General features: G+C 47.7%; 1 protein-coding gene across 1 annotated transcript in view; it reads right to left on the reverse strand.

The window, feature by feature from the left end:
• Positions 1-19,136, reverse strand: part of LOC307215061 (vitelline membrane outer layer protein 1-like) — a 33,145-nt gene extending 14,009 nt beyond the window's left edge. The window contains exon 1 of the mRNA XM_079974223.1: positions 19,084-19,136. The gene's annotated coding sequence lies outside the window, so the exon portion shown is untranslated. The remainder of the gene's footprint in view (positions 1-19,083) is intronic.
• Positions 19,137-20,418: the final 1,282 nt, after the last annotated feature.

Below are 20,418 nucleotides of genomic sequence, written 5' to 3' on the forward strand. Positions count from 1 at the left end.
TGAAAACCCTCCAATGCCGCCATTAAGAAGCAGAGGTTATTATTGGATTGTAATTGAAAACTAATAAAAATATTATTTAAAAAAAACTAAGATTTCTTACCCTTTGCCCTTGCTAAAATGTCTCTCCTATGCAAACTCCCTCCATTTCTGTTTTATAGACTTGCAACCCTTCAAAAGAAATGTATATTTAAATACCCTGAAAACTTGTGTGGAAAGTGGGGTACACTTTTCACAATAGGGCCTAATGCCAAGAGCAAGAATACTTGGCTGAATCTCCCACCCAGCTCTACTTCACTCAAGTCTGACAGTTGACCAGGCCTACATCATTCTGGCTACATTGCAACCCTTACCTTTCTTTGCCCTCACTTGGAGTTCTGCTTACCGTCTCTCAGCTGACAATTACTCTACGGGCAGAAAGAGAGAGTCCATAAAATGAGTAATGAAACATGGGTATGATCAGGGAATTTAAAGGGTTCCGGACAATGAAATGTAGGCACTCTCTGTCCTGAGCAACACCTCCCATGCTCCACTGATCCATCACAGAGCAGAGCAGATGGAGAGGACTATGAAGTCTTCCTGGTCCTGGGCTTACCTCACCCCCATTACCAGTGGCTTTTAGGAGGTGCCTGCACAAGCAGAAGCCATTTGCAAGGGGGAGTGAGGAGATCTATCGGAAGGGTGAGGACATCATTTCAAGACCAAAGACCAGGACCGTACAATTGGCTTTAGAACAGGGTTTGGCAAACTGTCACTCTTCAGCCACATGCGTGTCCTCAGTGTAATTGCCACAAGTCCACAAGCAGGTAGTTCAGACTTCCAGCAAAAGTGATGTTTCCTTTTCATGGGAAACCACTAGGCATGAGGAAATGGGGGGGGGGCAACACAGACAGAAGAGGGTTTCAGAGAGAGGGAAAAGAAGGTGGCTTGTATCTTGATAACTGTAGCTCCACTGTGTGTATCTTTCTCAAAGATAGAGTTACAATTCCCTTATCCATCTGCTGTTCAAAAAAGCATTCAGGTGAAACCATGACAGTTCACTTGGTAGAAATCTGATATAACTTTGTATTGTAAATATATCCACAAAATACTAGAACTGCTGAATTTCACCTTCAGCTTCATAGTACCCTTTAGAATTTTACAGGAAGCCACACTGTGAGGTGTGTTTTTACAGGAAGCCACACTGTGAGGTCTATTAGAGACCTGCAAAGACCTGTTGGAGGATACAAACAATCATGCAGAGGAAAGGCCAATATAGAGCTGCCAAGTCTTTTAAATGTTTATGAGGAGTGGGGAGATGGTGGCATGAGGCAAGCGCTTCCTATCCGGATACAGCAATGACTATCCCTATGAGCCATAAAAATGGGCCAGGATATACCACACTTGGTGCATTTAGGTTTGGAAAATCAGCAAGCACCACTTCAGCGAATGAAAGCAATATTGCCCACTACTTTTGTTTGAATGGAAGGCACTTAGGGACACTTAGCGACATCAACAAAGGTCCGTATAGTTAAAGCTATGGTTTTCCCAGTAGTGATGTATGGAAGTGAGAGCTGGACCACAAACAAGGCTGTTTACTCTTCAAGCTAGGACTTTGCAGCAGCATTGCTTCATTATCGTAACAAAGAATGGGGTTGTTTTGTAAGGTCCGGGTACATTGGTGCCATGTAGCATTTGCTTTAAGCATCTTTAAGCATGGCAGTCAACACTTCAAAGCACCTTGCAGACAGTAATATGCAGGCAATGGCTTCATAAAGAAAGATGGAAAGCAACTTGAAATATATATATATATTACATTATTGTGACTATTCCTTGGGATCAGGGTATCAAAAAGAAGATATAGATAAGCCTTTACCTTCAGTGAGAATCCATATGCATGTCCTGAGGGACAGAATGCCACTACCGAACTGACCTTCAGGAGAGGGTGGGGTTGCGGGCTCACGCCCCCACCCACACTCCCGCGGGGCTGACGCCAGCCTTGCGGGAAGCAGGGATTCCCCTTAATTTGCATCCCCCGCGGCACCAGCCAATCGGCTGGCGGCGGGGGCGGGCCGAACAAAGGCCACTTAAGGTCGGGGCGACGCTGGCTCGCCCCTTTTCTCCGCTTCAGCAGCTGCGGTTAGGCATTGGCCAGGGTATTGTCATGCAAATGAGGTGGGGGGGGGGAGGAATGCCATCACCTCCCCCAAGGCTTGAAGGGTAGTTCGTTAAAGGACTCCGAGGGGCGTCGCCTCGTCCGAAACCTACGGAGGCTAGGGCCTAAAGCACGCCCCCGAGCGGTAACCCCTTGGGGAGCGCCCAGGGATATGCATCTCGGGTGGCTCCCCCTGTTGGTGTTTAACCCTTCCCGGTTAGACCGGATAGTGTTTAGGGCCAATGCCTAAAGCCAATACCCCTCTTACCTGTAATCAATAAAGTTGTGGCCATTTTCGCCCATTAACCTAAATTCTTGTGTCCTGTGTCTTTATTTATTCCACCTGTGGGGGGGGGGAATAGCCACGGAATTCAATTTTTCCCCATTCTCCCCACTTCCCGCCATTGGACACCATGAGGACTGAATTATAGCTTCGTTGTTCTGCCACACAGAGGTGGTAGGTGAGGAACAAGAAGACCACAGCACTGGTAGAGAGATCCATGGCAGGTGGACTACACCAGATCGAGCTGCAAAAACTGAATGGAAGAATAACAGCCTTGAGAATTTATTCCCCAGAAAGTGTGGTTCTCTCTCCTCTGCTCAAAATCTTCCTGAATCTTGTGTTTCCCCCCAGAGGGAAGTGTGATTACTTCTGGTTGATGAGTAAAACCAATTAATGGCTTTTCAGGCTACACTTCTGATTTCAAAAGACAACTCAGAGTTGCTGGACATTGGGGCTAGATCAGTTCCTCAAACAGAAAGGCAAGGCAGGATGGCAGGAATTGGCTGATGTAAGCTAACTAACTAAAATGTGCAGCTTCCAGTTCCGTTCTGCCTTTCTGGAAGCAGACCCCATGGCAGTGGGAGACTGTTGGCAAAGGAAAAACAAAGATGGTTGAGGGTAATTATCCTTGCAAATTCCTCCTAGGGACAGAGGGGAATAGGCTTCACTCGCAGTTCGTGTCAGTACCTGGCTCTCGGTCCGGCACAGCAGGGAGGTGCTGAGTGCAAAAGCACTTTGCCTGCTGAAAACCCTCCAATGCCTCCATTAAGAAGCAGAGGTTCTCCTGTTAATTAGAGCTTAATTGGACTAAAGTTACAGGCGTCCGCTAGAAGAGATGAGATCACAAACTGTAGAACAAAACCAACCACAATGACTTTAAGGTTAAAACTTGAGAGAAGACTTCATCTGGTGCAAAAGATGGTGTGGGGAGGAGGGGAGCCTATGGCTTCTTTATTTAAAGTTTTCTTCTCTGCATTTATGATTCATCAACCCTCCTCTGAGTGTTAGTTCAAATTATATGTGTTCAAGCGAGGATGGAAGAAATTGGGTTATAGATATGGAATATAACATTAGATGGAACTGGAGTGGGGGAGGAGAAAGGGAGGGAAGCTCTATTTTGCAAAAGGTTTACGATGGAAACATAGAGGTAACTCTTCCCCATCCGTTATTTACAAAGTGAACTGAATAACTGAAGGACTTGGAGTTTAATTTAATTGGAAGTGTAATTGCTCATATATCTTCAGTTGGAAGGGAGGATGAAAGGAGTCTGTGAACTGGCCAAGGAACTGATAATGTTCATTACTGAGTCATCTGCAGTTCAACAGACTGTGAAACCGTAGCGTGGCTAATTGGTATTGGACCCCAATTAGGTGCAGCTAATTGAATGGGAGCCCGGCACACTTCCTCTGCACGCCTCTCTGCTCCCGGTCCACCGTCCTCCGTCAGCCACTTTCGCAGAGCTTTCTTTCGCAGCGTGGAAGCTGCCTGTGTCCGGTGTTTAGCAGATCAAACACACTTAGGCATCAGTGTGTATATATTTCAGCCTTTATTCAAGCAGTTAAAACAACAAAGAGATTTCCTGGGCTTAAAGCGCTCATCCTGCTTCTTTTCCCTTCAGAAGCCGGAACAAGACAGAGAAACACTCCCCTCTGCTTCGAACCTTGGCCACGCCTCAGGAATGTGAGATGTCACTCAGAACTCCTTAACCCTGTGAGTTCTGAAACTAGCCACACCCCCTCTCGTTTCCAGTCCATTCAATTAGCTGCACCTAATTGGGGTCCAATACCAATTAGCCACGCAACATTTCACACAGACCACTCTTCTACCCAGGCTGAGAGGAAAAATGATAAAGATGGGTTATTTATTGGGACAGAGTGACTTTTGCAGCTGTTGTTAAAGTTGCAAAACAATGAAGCATGGGACAGAGCAATAGAGAAATTTCTAGAACAACAATGAGATATCAGTTCTGCCCAAGGCATGATGGATAACAGCAACAACCAGGGGAAAGAAAGACATAATATCTTACAAGGACTGGAAGAAAAACCACGGACAGAATAATTGCCACACACAGGAAGAACAAAGATATAGTTTAGGTTTTTCACTTGTACATTTATAAATCATTTAATGTGTCAACACAAATAGAAATTATTAATATTGCATTTGTTATATAAGGGATTATTGTTATTATGACCAGAATGCAATGAAAATCAATAAGATTTTGGAATGGAGAAATAAAGCAAACAATCAAGCCATCAATTCTAGCACGTGTGGGGCCACTTTAACTAAATTACAATCATACCTCGGGTTACAGACGCTTCACGCTGCGTGATTTCGGGATACAGACGCGCCAAAACCCGGAAGTACCAGAAACACTAGATTGTGCTTTGCGCGAGCTCAGAAGCACCTAATCGCAACCCGCGCGTGCGGAGACGAGGCGCTGAGGGTTCCGGATGCTGCGGGTTGCGAACATTCCTCCCACACAGATCACATTCACAACCCAAGAGTCCACTGTATATAATTTGATATTTAAATTATTGATATCAATAATTGTATTATAAACTGGTATTGTTATAATGAGGCTATTATTGGATTGTAAAGGAAAACTAATAAAAATATTATGGGGAGGGAACTAAAATGTGCATTTCTTACCCAGCCTTTGCCCTTGCTAAAATGTCTCTCCTATGCAAACTCCCTCCATTTCTGTTTTATAGACTTGCAACCCTTCAAAAGAAATGCATATTTAAATACCCTGAAAAGTTTTGCGAAAAGTGAGGTACATTTTCACAAAAAGGGCCTAATACCAAGAGCAAGAATACTTGGCTGAATCCCCCACCCAGCTCTACTTCACTCAAGTCTGACAGTTGACCAGGCCTACATCATTCTGGCTACATTGCAACACTTACCTATCTTTGCCCTCACTTGGAGTTCTGCTTACCGTCTCTCAGCTGACAATTACTCTACGGGCAGAAAGAGAGAGTCCATAAAATGAGTAATGAAACATGGATATGATCAGGGAATTTAAAGGGTTCCGGACAATGAAATGTAGGCACTCTCTGTCCTGAGCAACACCTCCTATGCACCACTGATCCATCACAGAGCAGAGCAGATGGAGAGGACTATGAAGTCTTCCTGGTCCTGGGCTTACCTCACCCCCATTACCAGTAGCTTTTAGGAAGTGCCTGCACAAGCAGAAGCCATTTGCAAGGGGGAGTGAGGAGAGCTATCGGAAGGGTGAGGACATCATTTCAGGGACAAAGACCAGGACCATACAATTGGCTTTAGAACAGGGTTGGGCAAACTGCTACTCTTGAGCCACATGCGTTCCTCAGCCTAATTGCCACAAGTCCTCAAGCAGGGAGTTCAGACTTCCAGCAAAAGTGATGTTACCTTTTCATGGGAAACCACTAGGCATAGAGGAAATGGGGAGGGAGGGCAACACATACAGAAGAGGGTGTCAGAGAGAGGGAAAAGAAGGTGTCTTGTATCTTGATAACTGTAGCTCCACTGTGTGTATACTAGTTTTCTCAAAGGGAGAGTTAGTTCCCTCATCAATCTGCTGTTCACAAAACCATTCAGGTGAAGCCATGACAGTTCACCTGATAGAAATGTGATATAACTTTGTGGTGTAGATACCGTATGTCCACAGATAACTAGAACGGCAGAATTTCACCATCAGCTTCATAGTACCCTTCAGACTTTCACAGCAAGCCTCATACTGTGAGGTCTATTAGAGACCTGCAAAGACCTGTTGGAGGACACAAACAATCATGAGAAAGAAAGGCTAATGCACAGCTGCAAAGTCTTTGTTTATGAGGAGTGGGGAGATGGTGGCATGAGGCAAGCGCTTCCTATCCGGATACAGCAATGACTATCCCTATGAGCCAAAATAATGGGCCAAGATATACCACACTTGGTGCCTTTAGGTTTGGAAAATCAGCAAGCACCACTTCAGCGAATGAAAGCAATACTGCCCACTGCTTTTGTTTGAATGGAAGGCACTTAGGGACACTTAGAGACATCACCTTGCCAACAAAGGTCCGTATAGTTAAAGCTATGGTTTTCCCTGTAGTGATGTATGGAAGTGAGAGCTGGACCACAAAGAATGCTGATCGCCGAAGAATTGATGCTTTTGAATCATGCTGCTGGAGGAGACTCTTGAGAGTCCCATGGACTGCAAGAAGATCAAACCTCTCCATTCTGAAGGAAATCAGCCCTGAGTGCTCACTGGAAGGACAGATCCCTGAAGCTGAGGCTCCAATACTTTGGCCACCTCATGAGAAGAGAAGACTCCCTGGAAAAGACCCTGATGTTGGGAAATGCACAAGGAGAAGGGGACGGCAGAGGACGAGACGGTTGGATAGTGTTCTCGAAGCTACTAACATGAGCTGACCAAACTGCAGGAGGCAGTGGAAGACAGGAGGGCCTGGCGCGCTCTGGTCCATAGGATCACGGAAAGTCGGACATGACTAAACAACAGCAGGAGCACTTATATTTGAATGGAAGGCAGTTACGGACACATCCAAACAAGGCAGCCGACCTGAAAAACATGGTGCCTACTCGGGATGAAAAGCACTCCAACGGAACAACAGCAAGAGCTGCAACAGCTTTAGTGAATGCTTTGAAGGAAGAAGTGTCTCTGCAATTGATGTCTAAACAGAAGCATATGAATATATGGATGGACATTCTGGAAGCAAAGTTTGGGATTTAAAAACAAAGGTGGAGGATAATGAAACAATGATCCATTCACATAGACATCGGAAATCTGTTTGTGCAATGGGACTTTTCGTTTCTTTTCTTCTTCCGCCAGCTCCTCATCTCCCCCTAAAAATCTGCTCTGGAGGGTTCCCCAACCCTTTGGAGCACCTGTTGAGGTTCTGCAAGGGATGCAAACGGAGGAAAGGAAGTTCCATTGCTCAAGGGAGTGTTCTCCACTCGAGTACATCTATGAACTTTAATTTCTAAAACAGATTATTGACTCTAGAAAACTGGCTAATCCAAATACCAAAGCTAACTGCTGAAACTAACTGCTGCTTGAAGGCAAGCACTGAAACAAATTGCTGAACTGTCCATTTCACTATTTGTTTGCTGAAATGAATCATTCATTGAAATGAATTTTTATCAGCTTAATATGATACACTATAACCTTACAGGGCTGGAGGTAGTCTTGTGTCCATTATCCATGATCTTCCTGTTAGATTAACTGAAGTGAGTTATGCGTGGGGTGACTCTGAAAACAGTACAGAAAGTTCCGCATGGGGTATCAAGGCTCTTAAAGGGCTTGTGGACAATTTCACTATATTGCACTAGTGATTTATTGTCTACTCCTTAAATGGCCTGGGAGCAGCTTACCTCAAGCATCACCTCCTCCCAGGTCTAGTTACCTGGACCCCAATATCATCATCAGAGGCTCACTTCCAGTGCTCCTGAATACAGGGTCTTATAGGTGGTGACAGCCTAGTTATGAAATGCCTTCCCTGGAAAGGCCCACCTGGTGCCATCTTTGTGATGTTTACTGTCCAAAGTTTTAAAAATGAAACTTTGAATTCACAGGGTTTTAGATGTGTGCTGTATATTTTTTAGTGATGTTGTATATTCAGCTTCATATTGGCTTATACTTTGCTATTGAAACTGTTGCTTTTTAATGCTGGACTGTGGTGGCTGCTTCTATTGAGATAGAAGCCACGACCACAATAGGTGAATGTCTCGCCTTGTCACCCCTAGTTTGCTCGCACACACTCTGACACACATGCTGCCTGTATCTCCTCTTCCTGCTCCTCTCACAGCTGATAAGAAGGGACACACTCTGCCAAGAGGGTGGCAGTCTAGGTCACTCAGCTACAACAGCCGTTTACCAGTGCAGCAAACAGAAGAGGGGGGAAACTTCTATTCTGGCCACCTGAGCATTTGGGACCACTGATGTGATCATGGATCCATTACTCCACTGCTCTCTATCCATAGTTTTGATTGCTGTTCTTTGGGACTCAGAAGAAAATAACATATCTGTGATGGGTTAAGGGGTTGCTTGTGCGTAAATGGTTGAGTTCTCAACTCATGCAATCGGTTTCTAAACTCTCCCAGTCCGCGGAGCTATGGATGCATGGCTACCTCAATCACTGGCAGAATCCGTCAGTGGGCGCTTCCGGAATTTACGCCAACATAAGAGTTCCTTAACGGAAACTCTCCTGCTGGATTCTCTGCGTGACAGTTTCCTGCGCGGAGTAGGCGTCCCCAGCGGAGGTCCTGAGACCTCTCCGCTGTTCTCACTGGAAGTATCTTGGAGCCATCCCTCCGACTGAGTTTCTGCGGGAACTCTCTCTCTCCCCCTGCTGGTTCCTTCCTCAGCATCCGAGGGTCTCCTAGCCTCCTTGAGCCCTTCCACCACCTGACTCTCCGATGGCAGTTCCCTGACATCCACCTCCCCTCCAGGACCCCCCTCACCCCCCGTTTCCCCCTCCTCTCTGGGTGGTGAGGCTGGGAACCCCCTGAAAGAATCCTCCTCATCTTCGGATGACTCGAAAACCGCCCTCCACCTACTACTGTCCCTTCTTCCCGAATACTCTTCCCCATCTGATTCTTCTTCCTCTTCTTGTCCTGATTCTGGGAACCCCTCGAACTCCCCTTCTTCGTCAGTGGTGCCGAAGTGTTCGTCCCAGAACCTAGCCAAGGGCTGAGGCTTCCTTGGGTACCGTAGATGAAACGTTCCTACTAAAACCTCATCATCAACCGTTTCTGCCGGTACCCAGGTATTTTCGGACTCCGGTTCCCCTTCCCATGCCACTAAGTACTCCACCTGTTTACCCTTCCACCGAGAGTCGAGTATTTCTGCTACATGACTGCTGCTCTCCCTCTCTTCTACTTCCGGTGCCGCGGGAACCTCACCTTCACGCCCCAAAAATTCCCGCCCCTCCCGGTATGGTGACAGTAATGACCTATGGAATACTGGATGCAGTTTCATGTTGTCTGGCAACCTGAGTCTGAAGGCCACCGGATTGACCTGTTGTATAACTTCGAAGGGTCCCAGTCGTTTCGGCCTCAATTTCTTGCACCCGCCCTTGAATGGCAACCCTTGTGTTGACAACCACACCCGGCCCCCCACCCTTATGGTCTCTCCTTCCCTTCTGCTCCTATCGGCCTGCTTCTTGTATTCTTCCTTGGCCCTATCCAAATTCATCTTGAGCTGTTGATGTATGGCTTCCATTTCATCGACGAAATGTTCTGCTGCCGGTACGCTCCATCTTTCCCCTCCTTCCCCTGGAAAGGCCCTAGGGTGACACCCGTAATTGGCCATAAATGGACTCATTCCCGTGGACACATTTTCCGCGTTATTGTAGGCGAATTCGGCCAGGGCCAATTTCTCTACCCAATCATTCTCTCTGTCATTTACATAACACCTCAGATATTGTTGCAGAATACTGTTTGCCCTTTCCGCCTGCCCATTTGTTTCTGGGTGTCTGGCGGTCGAGAAATTGACCTCTACGTGCAGTAAGCTCATGAGCTTCCTCCAGAACCTGGACGTAAATTGTTTCCCTCTGTCTGAGACCACCCTCAAGGGGGCGCCATGCAACCTAAAAATGTGTTCTATAAACAACCTGGCGGTTTCTTCCGCTGTCACTGCATGTGAGCAAGCTATAAAGTGGCACATCTTGGTTAACAGGTCTACCACTACCATTACCGCAGTCTTTACCTTGGATTTTGGTAAATCCGTCATAAAATCTATGGAAACTGCCTCCCATGGCGGTTCGGGTGTGGGTAATGGTTCCAGCAACCCCGCCGGTGCCACCCTCTCCCCCTTTGCTCGCTGGCAGCGGTCGCACCCCCTTACATACTCTCGTACATCTTCCCTCACCTTGGGCCACCAGAACTGCCTGGTAACTAACCACATGGTTTTGTGTTGCCCAAAGTGCCCTGCGGTGGGGCTGTCGTGTAGTTGTTTGAGTACTCTACCCCTCAATTCCCCTTCCGGTATGTACAATGCCCCTTTGTAATACAACGCCCCGTTCCTTTCTTCAAACCCCCCTGTGTTCTCCCCGGCTCTCCTGAGCCCTCTGAGCTTATCTTGGGCGTATTCATCGTTCTCTGTCCCTTCTACCAGTTCCCTTTGCCCCACCAATGCTGCTCCACAAACCCAGTGGTCCTCTGGGATAATATGCCTTTCCTCAGGCGCTCCCTCCCCCTCCATATACTCTGGCTTTCAAGAGAGAGCGTCCGCCCTGACGTTCTCTGGTCCCAGTACGTAGCGAATCTCAAAATGGAATTTGGAGAACTCCTGTGCCCATCTCACTTGTCTCTGGTTCAGTACTCGGGCCGTTCTCCAATATTCCAGATTTTTGTGGTCCGTGCACACCTGGACCTTGTGCTGCGCTCCAATCAGCAGGTGTCGCCACCGCCGAAACGCTTCATGAATGGCGAGCAGTTCCCGGTCGTACACTGTGTAGTTCCTTTCGGATTTATTCAACTTCCGCGAGAAGAAGGCACACGGTCTCCATTCCGACGCATCTTTTCCCGGCTGGAGAAGCACCGCCCCTACCGCTCGATCAGATGCGTCCGTCTCTACCCTCATCGGCTTCTGTAGATCTACGTGCAAGAGCTGTTCCTCCGATGCAAACGCTTTCTTTAGCTGTTCAAACGCTCGCTGCGCCTCTTCCGTCCAGGCAAATTTCTTCTTACTACTGAGACAATCGGTGATGGGCGCCGTTAAGTGGGCAAAGTTTTTGATGAACTTCCGATAGAAGTTTCCAAACCCCAGGAATCTCTGCACGTCCTTCCTGGTTCTGGGTGTCTTCCATTCCAGTACCGCTTGGACTTTACTGGGATCCATGGCCAATCCCTTGTCTGACAAACGGTACCCCAGGAACTCCACCTCTCTGGTATGGAACTGGCACTTCTCCAGTTTTACCCACAGCTGGTTTGCTTGCAGCCTGCTTAGGACCTCCCGGACATCTCAGACATGCTGCTCCTCATCCTCTGAGTAGACTAACACATCGTCTAGGAAGGCCACACAGTTCTTATAGAGCAGAGGTCCCAGGACGTGATGCATGAATGATTGGAAGCATGCGGAGCCCGCCTGTAATCCGAAGGGCATAATGAGATACTCAAAGGCCCCCAAGGGGGTGAACATGGTGGTCTTCCATTCATCCCCCTTCCTCATCCGTATCAGGTTATACGCCCCCCTCAGGTCCAGCTTGGTAAAAATCTTTCCCTTCCTCACCCTGGTCAGAATGTCGTCAATCCTGGGCATGGGAAAAGCCACTGGTTCTGACACCGAATTGACGGCCCGGAAGTCCACGACCAGCCTGGGTTTATTCGAGTCCTTTTTGCCCACAAAAAACACTGGGCTGCCCCCCACTGCTCTTGACTCCCTGATGAACCCTCGTTTCAGGTTCTTGTCTATGAACTCCCTTAACTCCTGCATCTCCCTGTCCGACATAGCGTACAGTTTGCCCACTGGTAGCTGGGCTCCCGGGAGTAGGTTAATTTGACAGTCAAAGGGTCTATGCGGGGGCAGTCTGTCTGCTTCCTTCTCGCTGAAAACATCACTCAGGTCTGCGTATTGTGGTGGTATTTCTCCCTTTTCTCCCACCACCATCCCTGCCAGACTTGCCCTAGCCAACCCCTGAGTTTCTCTTCCCTTGCAGTGCTCTAGGCAATGAGCTGACCCAAAAGAGACTGTCCGCTGGTGCCATCCCACTAGCGGGTCATGTAGCGCCAGCCAGCTCATTCCTAATATGATGGGCGGCCCCGCCATGGTGTCTACGTGAAATGCAATGACTTCCGTGTGCCTTGCCACCCTCATTGTCATGGGGACCGTTTGTTGGCTCACTTCCCCTCCCAGAAGTTCCCTCCCATCAATCGTGGTCACCTGCAAGGAATTCCTTAAGGGCAGCGTCTGTATCTGGTGCTCTGATGCAAACTCCTTACTCATGAAATTGCAGGAGCTGCCTGAGTCTAACAGGGCTTTTATCGTCAGTGGATGTCCATTGGGTAGCTCTAGCAGCACCTCTACGACTAGAGCCGCTCTTGGGGGTTCAGGCTTGGGCACGTTCACTGATCCTTGGCCTGGCTGCTGTGCCCTGTCGCTGGCAGCCAGGCGTTGGCATTTACCTGCTCCTTAACCCCCTCCTCCTCACTCCCAACAGCTCCCACCATTCCTTGCCATCCCTTCCTTTGTGGGCACACTCCGGCAAAATGTCCTGGCTGTTGACAGAGGAAGCATTTTTTGGCGCTCTTCCCCTCCTTCTTCCACCCTTCGTTGACGTTTGAAATTCCGCGCGCACGCACGCAGTCCCAATCTCCATTGGTTCCACTGGCGGGGAAGGTTGCTCCGGCATCTCAGGAATGCGGAAATCACTCCAACGCTCTCCTCTCCCTTCCCCCTTCTCCAGAGCCCTTGCCTCTTGGCGTGCTCCAATCGCAAGAGCCGATTTGGTCAGATGATCCATGGACTCCAGGCGGGGCGCGCGGGAAAGTTCATCTTTCACCGCCGGGGCTAGCCCTTCTTCAAACAGCATTTGAATCGGGTCCAAAGACAGGTCCCACCCCAATTTATGTATGAGCATGGTAAACTGTGTCCAATACTCTCGGACGGACTGATTCCCCTGTTTGCATGCCATTAACTGTCTGCGTACCACGCCCTGTTCAATCTGGCTGGAAAACATCAAGTCCATCGCGATAAAGAATTTCCTCAAGTCCTTTAGGGCATCATTATTCGATGCCATCAGGGGCCTCACCCATTCTCTAGCTCCCCCCTCGAGGTGCCCAATCACAAAAGCCACTCTCGATTCCTCATCGGCAAAGTCATCAAACTGCAGGTTCAGTGCGTACTGCATTTCTGTCTTAAAGGCTTGGTAGCTTCTTGTGTCACCCCCGAATTTCTGTACCAACCCCGGTACCTTCCTTGCGATGGGGGTGGGCTTCCCCTGTGCATCCTGAGCTCTCCTCTCCTCGAGACGCACCGTTAGCAGTGCCAGCTGGTGTTCCAACGCTCTGTTTCTCTCCTCCAGAGTTGGTCCCGCTCCAGCTCCTCCCGCTGCCCCGTTTCCAGTTGGGTTGCTCATGATGCCTCTCTTTCGCACACGCAGCGTCGAAGACTGACGGATTGCTGTGATGGGTTAAGGGGCTGCTTGTGCGTAAATGGTTGAGTTCTCAACTCATGCAATCAGTTTCTAAACTCTCCCAGTCCGCGGAGCCATGGATGCATGGCTACCTCAATCGCTGGCAGAATCCGTCAGTGGGCGCTTCCGGAATTTACGCCAACATAAGAGTTCCTTAACGGAAACTCTCCTGCTGGATTCTCTGCATGACAGTTTCCTGCGCGGAGTAGGCGTCCCCAGCGGAGGTCCTGAGACCTCTCCGCTGTTCTCACTGGAAGTATCTTGGAGCCATCCCTCCGACTGAGTTTCTGCGGGAACTCTCTCTCTCCCCCTGCTGTTTAGTTCCTCAGCATCTGAGAGTCTCCTAGCCTCCTTGAGCCCTTCCACCACCTGACTCTCCGATGGCAGTTCCCTGACAATATCCATTCATCAATCCCTGTATGACAGGAGCAGGGAAGCGATTTTGCCCCAAGGTGTAGATTGGAATGTGGCCATTCTTCCATGGGTGGATGGGGCCAAAAGCAGAATAAAAATCCCCCCAAAAAATGGAATTAGAAAATAAATAAAATCCACAGGCACACACATAGAGAGAGAGGCAGGCAGACAAGTATACATACATACATTCAGAAAGCCAGAGATCCCTTTCCCTAACCTTTAAGAAAAAAAACCAGCTTTTTACTCTCCAAGAGCAAGCAGAGTCTTTTCTCTGGTTTCAGCATTGTGCAAAGATTGAAGGTAAGTGAAATGCTGCCTGCACTTTAAGAGTAAAGGCATTTCCAACCTCCTCCACCACACTCCTGGAGTAGGAATATGTGCAAATGTGGCCTTCAGCGCTGTGGGTTAAACCACAGAAGCTAGGACTTGCCGATCAGAAGGTCGACGGTTCGAATCCCTGCGACGGGGTGAGTTCCCATTGCTCGGTCCCTGCTCCTGCCAACCTAGCAGTTCGAAAGCATGTCAAAGTGCATGTAGATAAATAGGTACTGCTCCGGCAGGAAGGTAAACGGCGTTTCCATGTGCTGCTCTGGTTTGCCAGAAGTGGCTTAGTCATGCTGGCCACATGACCTGGAAAGCTGTATGCCGGCTCCCAATGCCAATAAAGCGAGATGAGCGCCACAACCCCAGAGTTAGTCATGACTGGCCCTAATGGTCAACGGTCCCTTTACCTTTACTCTCAAATAACAGCCCAAGGCTTATCTCTGAGCATAGCACTTTGAGCTCTTGGTGGTGTTTGGTGCCAGGGGTGCTGACTTGAATACAATATGGGGGGAGGCAGGTAAGCTCTGCCCCACATAATTGATCACATGATGCACACCATTTGAATGGCAATGCCCATCAACTTGGGGGGGGGTGTTAAGATATTCCGTTCCACCTTAAGAGGAACAGCCTATTGTGTGTCATATGCCTGTTTACATTCCAGCACAGCTTGCTGGGAACTTCCGTTTTGTGTATAGTTTTGCTTATGCTTCTTGCTTTGGACATGAAGGAGAGCAGACATGTTTTCTTTGTCCTGATGTATGCTAAATAAACTACTCTAAATATGCTTTACACAGTCTCTCTCTGCCCGTCTGTTGTGAAGAGTTTTATTCTCTGCTGGCTTGCGTGCTCAACCTTCTGAAGGTTTCTGAGGCTTGAGTTGCAATTACATGCTGATCCAAGGACTGGAGATCGCCCAGCTGACAGCTGGTGGCCTGGAGCCAGCTGGGGGCCTGCCAATTGCCCCCGTTTCCTTGGACACATCCCAACAACAGACCTCGGCCCCCAGGAGTTGGCTGCTATGCTTGGTGCCTAAGATGGCTGGTGATTGGCAAGTGGGTGTAATTTGTTCAAAGCAACCTCATAGGACAAACTGAGAGGCTGGTGGGCCTGGCAAGATCAATGGGCTAAAGATAGCACACGGGTCTAGGATGGGACCCTCTTTTATATTGCATTGGCCTCCCATCCAAAACCAAGTCACGCAGGGTTAAGGAATTGAGATCAGGAAGGGACGAAGCTACAAACGATACACAAAACTCGTTGGTTAAGATTTATTGTTGGTTAAGTTTCATGCCAACAAACCATTAGAACACAGGCAGCTGTGTTGTAGCAGAATGAAGCCCAGGTGATTCAGTCACAGCAGAAGAACTTGACATCATTAAGTGCTGTGTTATCACCTCGAGCTAGATCCTTCACCTTTGTTTGGATCCCACAGATGGCACCAGCGGTGCAGGGCTTGCTCCAGTGGCCATAAGTACCGAAGTCGGTGGACTCGCCCTCCAGTACAGTCCCATCTGTACATTTGAACTGGATGTTGTTGGCTGCCGTATCATCACCTATCCCTTGTGGGGCTTCCACCTTCAGAGCGAAAGCAACCAGGTAGCCCTTGGGGCATGCCTTAACCTTTGTCCACTTTCCCCACCTGCAAAAAAGAGAAGACAATGTGGTAATGTCTGCCTCTCTGGAAAGACGACCCAAATTGGAATGATTTGCTTTCCACTACGAAAGTCAAGAGGGTAGTTCTCTCCTTAGATTTTTAAAAGGCGTCTTTTGTTGACCTCATCAGGTATAGTGTGTCTACCAAACTTCAACTTCTAAGTAAGGCTGTGTGTTGTAACCCCTGGAGTTGGTGGATCTGCCCCATGCCACCCGGGGTCCACCCACACCACACCCTCCCAATCTGCCCCTGGAAGATGGAGCTAGAGAATCGTTAAAGGGGTTTTGAACCCCAATCTTCTGTTAAGAATGAGGTTCTTTTGTAAGGTCAGGGTGCATCAGTGCCACATAGGATTTGCTGCTCTTGCCTAACAGATGTTAAGCAGAACGACCTGATTCTGTGTGGTGCTGCTGCTTCTTCGTGAAGACCAATGACCAGCACCATGCAGGATGGGATTCACTCACTTAAGTGGTGACGACTTTCCTACCAGAAAGCCACGGGCAAGGCAGCACCTGCACCCCACAGGATCAAGGTCATGGCTAAACAGCTGTTGAGCAGAGGCATTGATCTTTTAAGCCAGTGCATCCGCCAGGAAGGAGAGCCGCAGTATTGTGCCTACTTTCTCTCAGGAAGGCACAGCCACTGGTTAGGTAGGTCTTGGCCTTTTCATACTCAGCCTGCCTCTCCTTCCTGCCTGAGGTCCTGACCCCTGACAATCACAGATATTCATGAGGACCAGACAGAGAAGCCTGGGGGACCACATTTGACCCCTGGGCTTGAGGTTCCCCACTCTCAGGATAGATGGTGCTTTCCTCTTGCTCTCTCTTTCCTTGGCATATGTGGTCCTCAGGAAGAAACACTGCTTTTCCTTTCCTTTGTACTCTGTTGTTGCATCCTCCTTTCTCTTTGTTATGTGGGGCTTGGGTTCCTCTGAAATTTGGAAGGCAACCTAGAGTTGGTATCGTTAGACTCAGAGAGCTAAGAATGAGGCTGATGGACCCTGACATTATCCTCCCCTGGTGCTGGAACACAATAGATTTCACCCAGCCCCTCACATCATCACTTTCCAAGCAGCAAAGAGAAAAATCAAGAAGATGCTTACGGTCCGACAGTGGATTGTACAACTCCACCACTACTGCAATGGAGACGGATGGCATTGAGGGAAGTATCATCATCAATCCATCCTTGTGCTTCCTCTGTCTGGTGCAAATGAGAGAAAGAGACTGCAATAAAGCTGTTTTTGCAAGCTAGGACTCTGTTTTATATTCTTTATTGAAAAATAAAGAGGACAAAATTACAAGCGCACAGAGTAAGACCAGGCACAAAAAGGAAGAAACAAGAAATAGTACCCATGCAGAAAACAAAACGGAAAAAAGATATTGTGTATGTTACAAAAGGGGGTGTGTTATTGTAGTTAATCAAACTAGTCTGAACTTTCCAAAGTAGTAGCTTGCAACATGAATAAGCAGTTATCTGTTCATAATTACATGTCCCTAACTGTGTACAAGTATTACTGGTTCTGAATTGAGATTTACATTCTGAGTTGCATCAAAAGACGCTAGCTTTTTGGTGCAACCAGTCCAATGGGCCCCAAGTAAGCAAACTTGATAGGGAAAAATTGATCTTGCTAATGGCTGCCTAAGGCATCCTCAAGCCCTCTCTTATGTCTTCATGTGCTACAGCGGGCTTTCTCCAGTTTGTGAAGTTAGGGTTGCCATATTATTTCAAGAAGTAAGAATCCAAACACAAAAAGTTGTTGAGGTTTTTGGAGGAAAGTTGTTGAAATCCTGGACATGTCATGGAAAATCTGGATTTATGGCAACCCTCCTAGAAAGCACCAGAACTCACCTGGGTTGCTTCCACACTAACCGTTTAGTCTGTATTTTCCAGTTGGGCACTCACTTTTCAGGAAGATAAAACTGACCACAATATTGCCAGCTCATTGCACTCCAAACTTTTCTGTGTCCTGGTCCCTTTTTCCTCCAGTCCATCCAGGTTTCTTTTATGTAAAATACAATTCACTCTAAGCCTCTCCAGTATGGATTCACAAAGTGGCATGGAGACATTTTAGAGCTATTAAATCTTTAAGAATGGCAGTCAACACTTCAAAGCAACTTGCAGGCAGCAATATGCAGGCAATGGGTTCAGAAAGAAAGATGGGAAGCAACTATATATATATATATATATATATATATATATTATTGTGACTATTCTTTGGGATCGGGGTATCAAAAAGAAGATATAGATAAGCCTTTACCTTCAGTGAGAATCCGTATGCATGTCCTTCGGGACAGGATTCAATTTTTCCCCATTCTCCCCACTCCCCACCATTGGCCACTGTGAGGATTGAATTATAGCTTCGATCTCCTGCCTCACAGAGGTGGTAGGTGAGGAACAAGAAGACCACAGCACTGGTAGAGAGATCCATGGCAGGTGGACTGCACCAGATCGAGCTGCAAAAACTGAATGGAAGAATAACAGCCTTGAGAATTTATTCCCCAGAAAGTGTGGTTCTCTGTCCTCTGCTCAAAATCTTCCTGAATCTTGAGTTTCCCCCGGGAGAGAAGTGTGATTACTTCAGCTTGGACTAAGTGCCTCCAACATCAGAGATACACACTTTAGCAGGGGCTTCGCTCTAGGAGCACAGGAAATTGCCTTATTCAAAGCCAGGCTATTGGTTATCTAGCTTAGTTCTGTCTACTCTCCAAAGTTTCAGACAGGGGACTTCCCAGCCCTACTAGGAGATGCTGGAGGATATACCTGGGACCTCCTGCAACACTGATCTACAAATTTTTACATGGAAAGGGCATAGCCTTGCAGCGCCCCTTAGGCCAACCTTCCCCACCTTGGTAAATTCCATATGCTCCAGACTGCAACTCCCATCATCCCCAGCCAGCAAACACAGTGCTGGTTCCAGCTGATGGGAATTGTAGTCCAGAACATCTAGAGATCACAAGGTCGGGGGATGCTTTCATAGATTTGCAACACTTCCAAAGGAATGCATCGTTAAATACCCTGAAATCTTTTGTGAAAAGCGGGGTACACTTTTCACAAAACATAGGCCTATTAACACTAACAAGAATGCTTGACTGGATCCCCACTGGTTACTGGCTACTGATCAGGCCTCTGTAATTCAGGTCATGTTGCAACCCTTTTCTTCCCTTACCAAACTTCTCAGAGCAGAGCAAGGTAGTTCTTCTTACTGTCTCTCAGCTGCCAGGCAGAATGAAAGCGTCCTTAAGCCGAGTGAGGAAATATGAATTGTGAGCAGGGGATTTCAAGGGGGCAGGACAATGAAGTGTAGGAACTCTCTGTCCTGAGCAACACCTCCTCTGAGCCATCACAAAGCAGAGCATTGGGAAGGCTATGAAATCTTCTTTGTCCTGCCCCCCCCATTACCAGTGCCTTTAGGAAATGCCTCCACAACCAGAACCCATTTGCCGGTGGGTGTGGGCAGGGCTATCAGAAGAGTGAGGACATCATGTCAGAGGTGGTAGGTGAGGAACAGGAAGACCACAGCACTGGTAGAGAGATCCATGGCAGGTGGACTGCACCAGATTGAGCTGCAATAACTGAGTGGAAGAATAACCTCCTTGAGAATTTATTCCCCAGAAAGTGTGGTTCTCTCTCCTCTGTTCAAAAGGTTCCTGAATCTTGTGCCCCCCCCCCCCGAGGTAAGTGTGATTACTTCTGGTTGATGAGTAAAACCAATTAATGGCTTTTCAGGCTACACTTCTGATTTCAAAAGACAACTCAGAGTTGCTGGACATTGGGGCTAGATCAATTCCTCAAACAGAAAGGCAAGGCAGGATGGCAGGAATTGGCTGATGTAAGCTAACTAACTAAAATGTGCAGCTTCCAGTTCCATTCTGCCTTTCTGGAAGCAGACCCCATGGCAGTGGGAGACTATTGGCAAAGGAAAAACAAAGATGGTTGAGGGTAATTATCCTTGCAAATTCCTCCTAGGGGCAGAGGGGAATAGGCTTCACTCACAGTTCGTCTCAGTACCTCGCTCTCGCTCCGGTATAGCAGGGAGGTGCTGAGTGCAAAAGCACTTTGCCTGCTGAAAACCCTCGAATGCCTCCATTAAGAAGCAGAGGTTCTCCTGTTAATTACAGCTTAATTGGACTAAAGTACAGGCGCACGCTAGAAGAGATGAGATCACAAACTGTAGAACAAAACCAACTACAACGACTTTAAGGTTAATACTTGAGAGAAGACTTCATCTGGTGCAAAAGATGGTGTGGGGGGAGGGGAGCCTACGGCTTCTTTATTTAAAGTTTTCTTCTCTACATTTATGATTCATCAACCCTCCTCTGAGTGTTAGTTCAAATTACATTTGTTCAAGCAAGGATGGAAGAAATTGGGTTATAGATATGGAATATAACATTAAATGGAACTGGGGTGGGGGAGGAGAAAGGGAGGGAAGCTCTATTTTGCAAATGGTTTACGATGGAAACATAGAGCTAACTCTTCCCCATCCTTTATTATTTACAAAGTG

Source organism: Podarcis cretensis (genome assembly GCF_951804945.1).
Source record: "Podarcis cretensis genome assembly, chromosome: 4".
In the NCBI taxonomy this organism is placed as follows: Eukaryota; Metazoa; Chordata; class Lepidosauria; order Squamata; family Lacertidae; genus Podarcis; species Podarcis cretensis.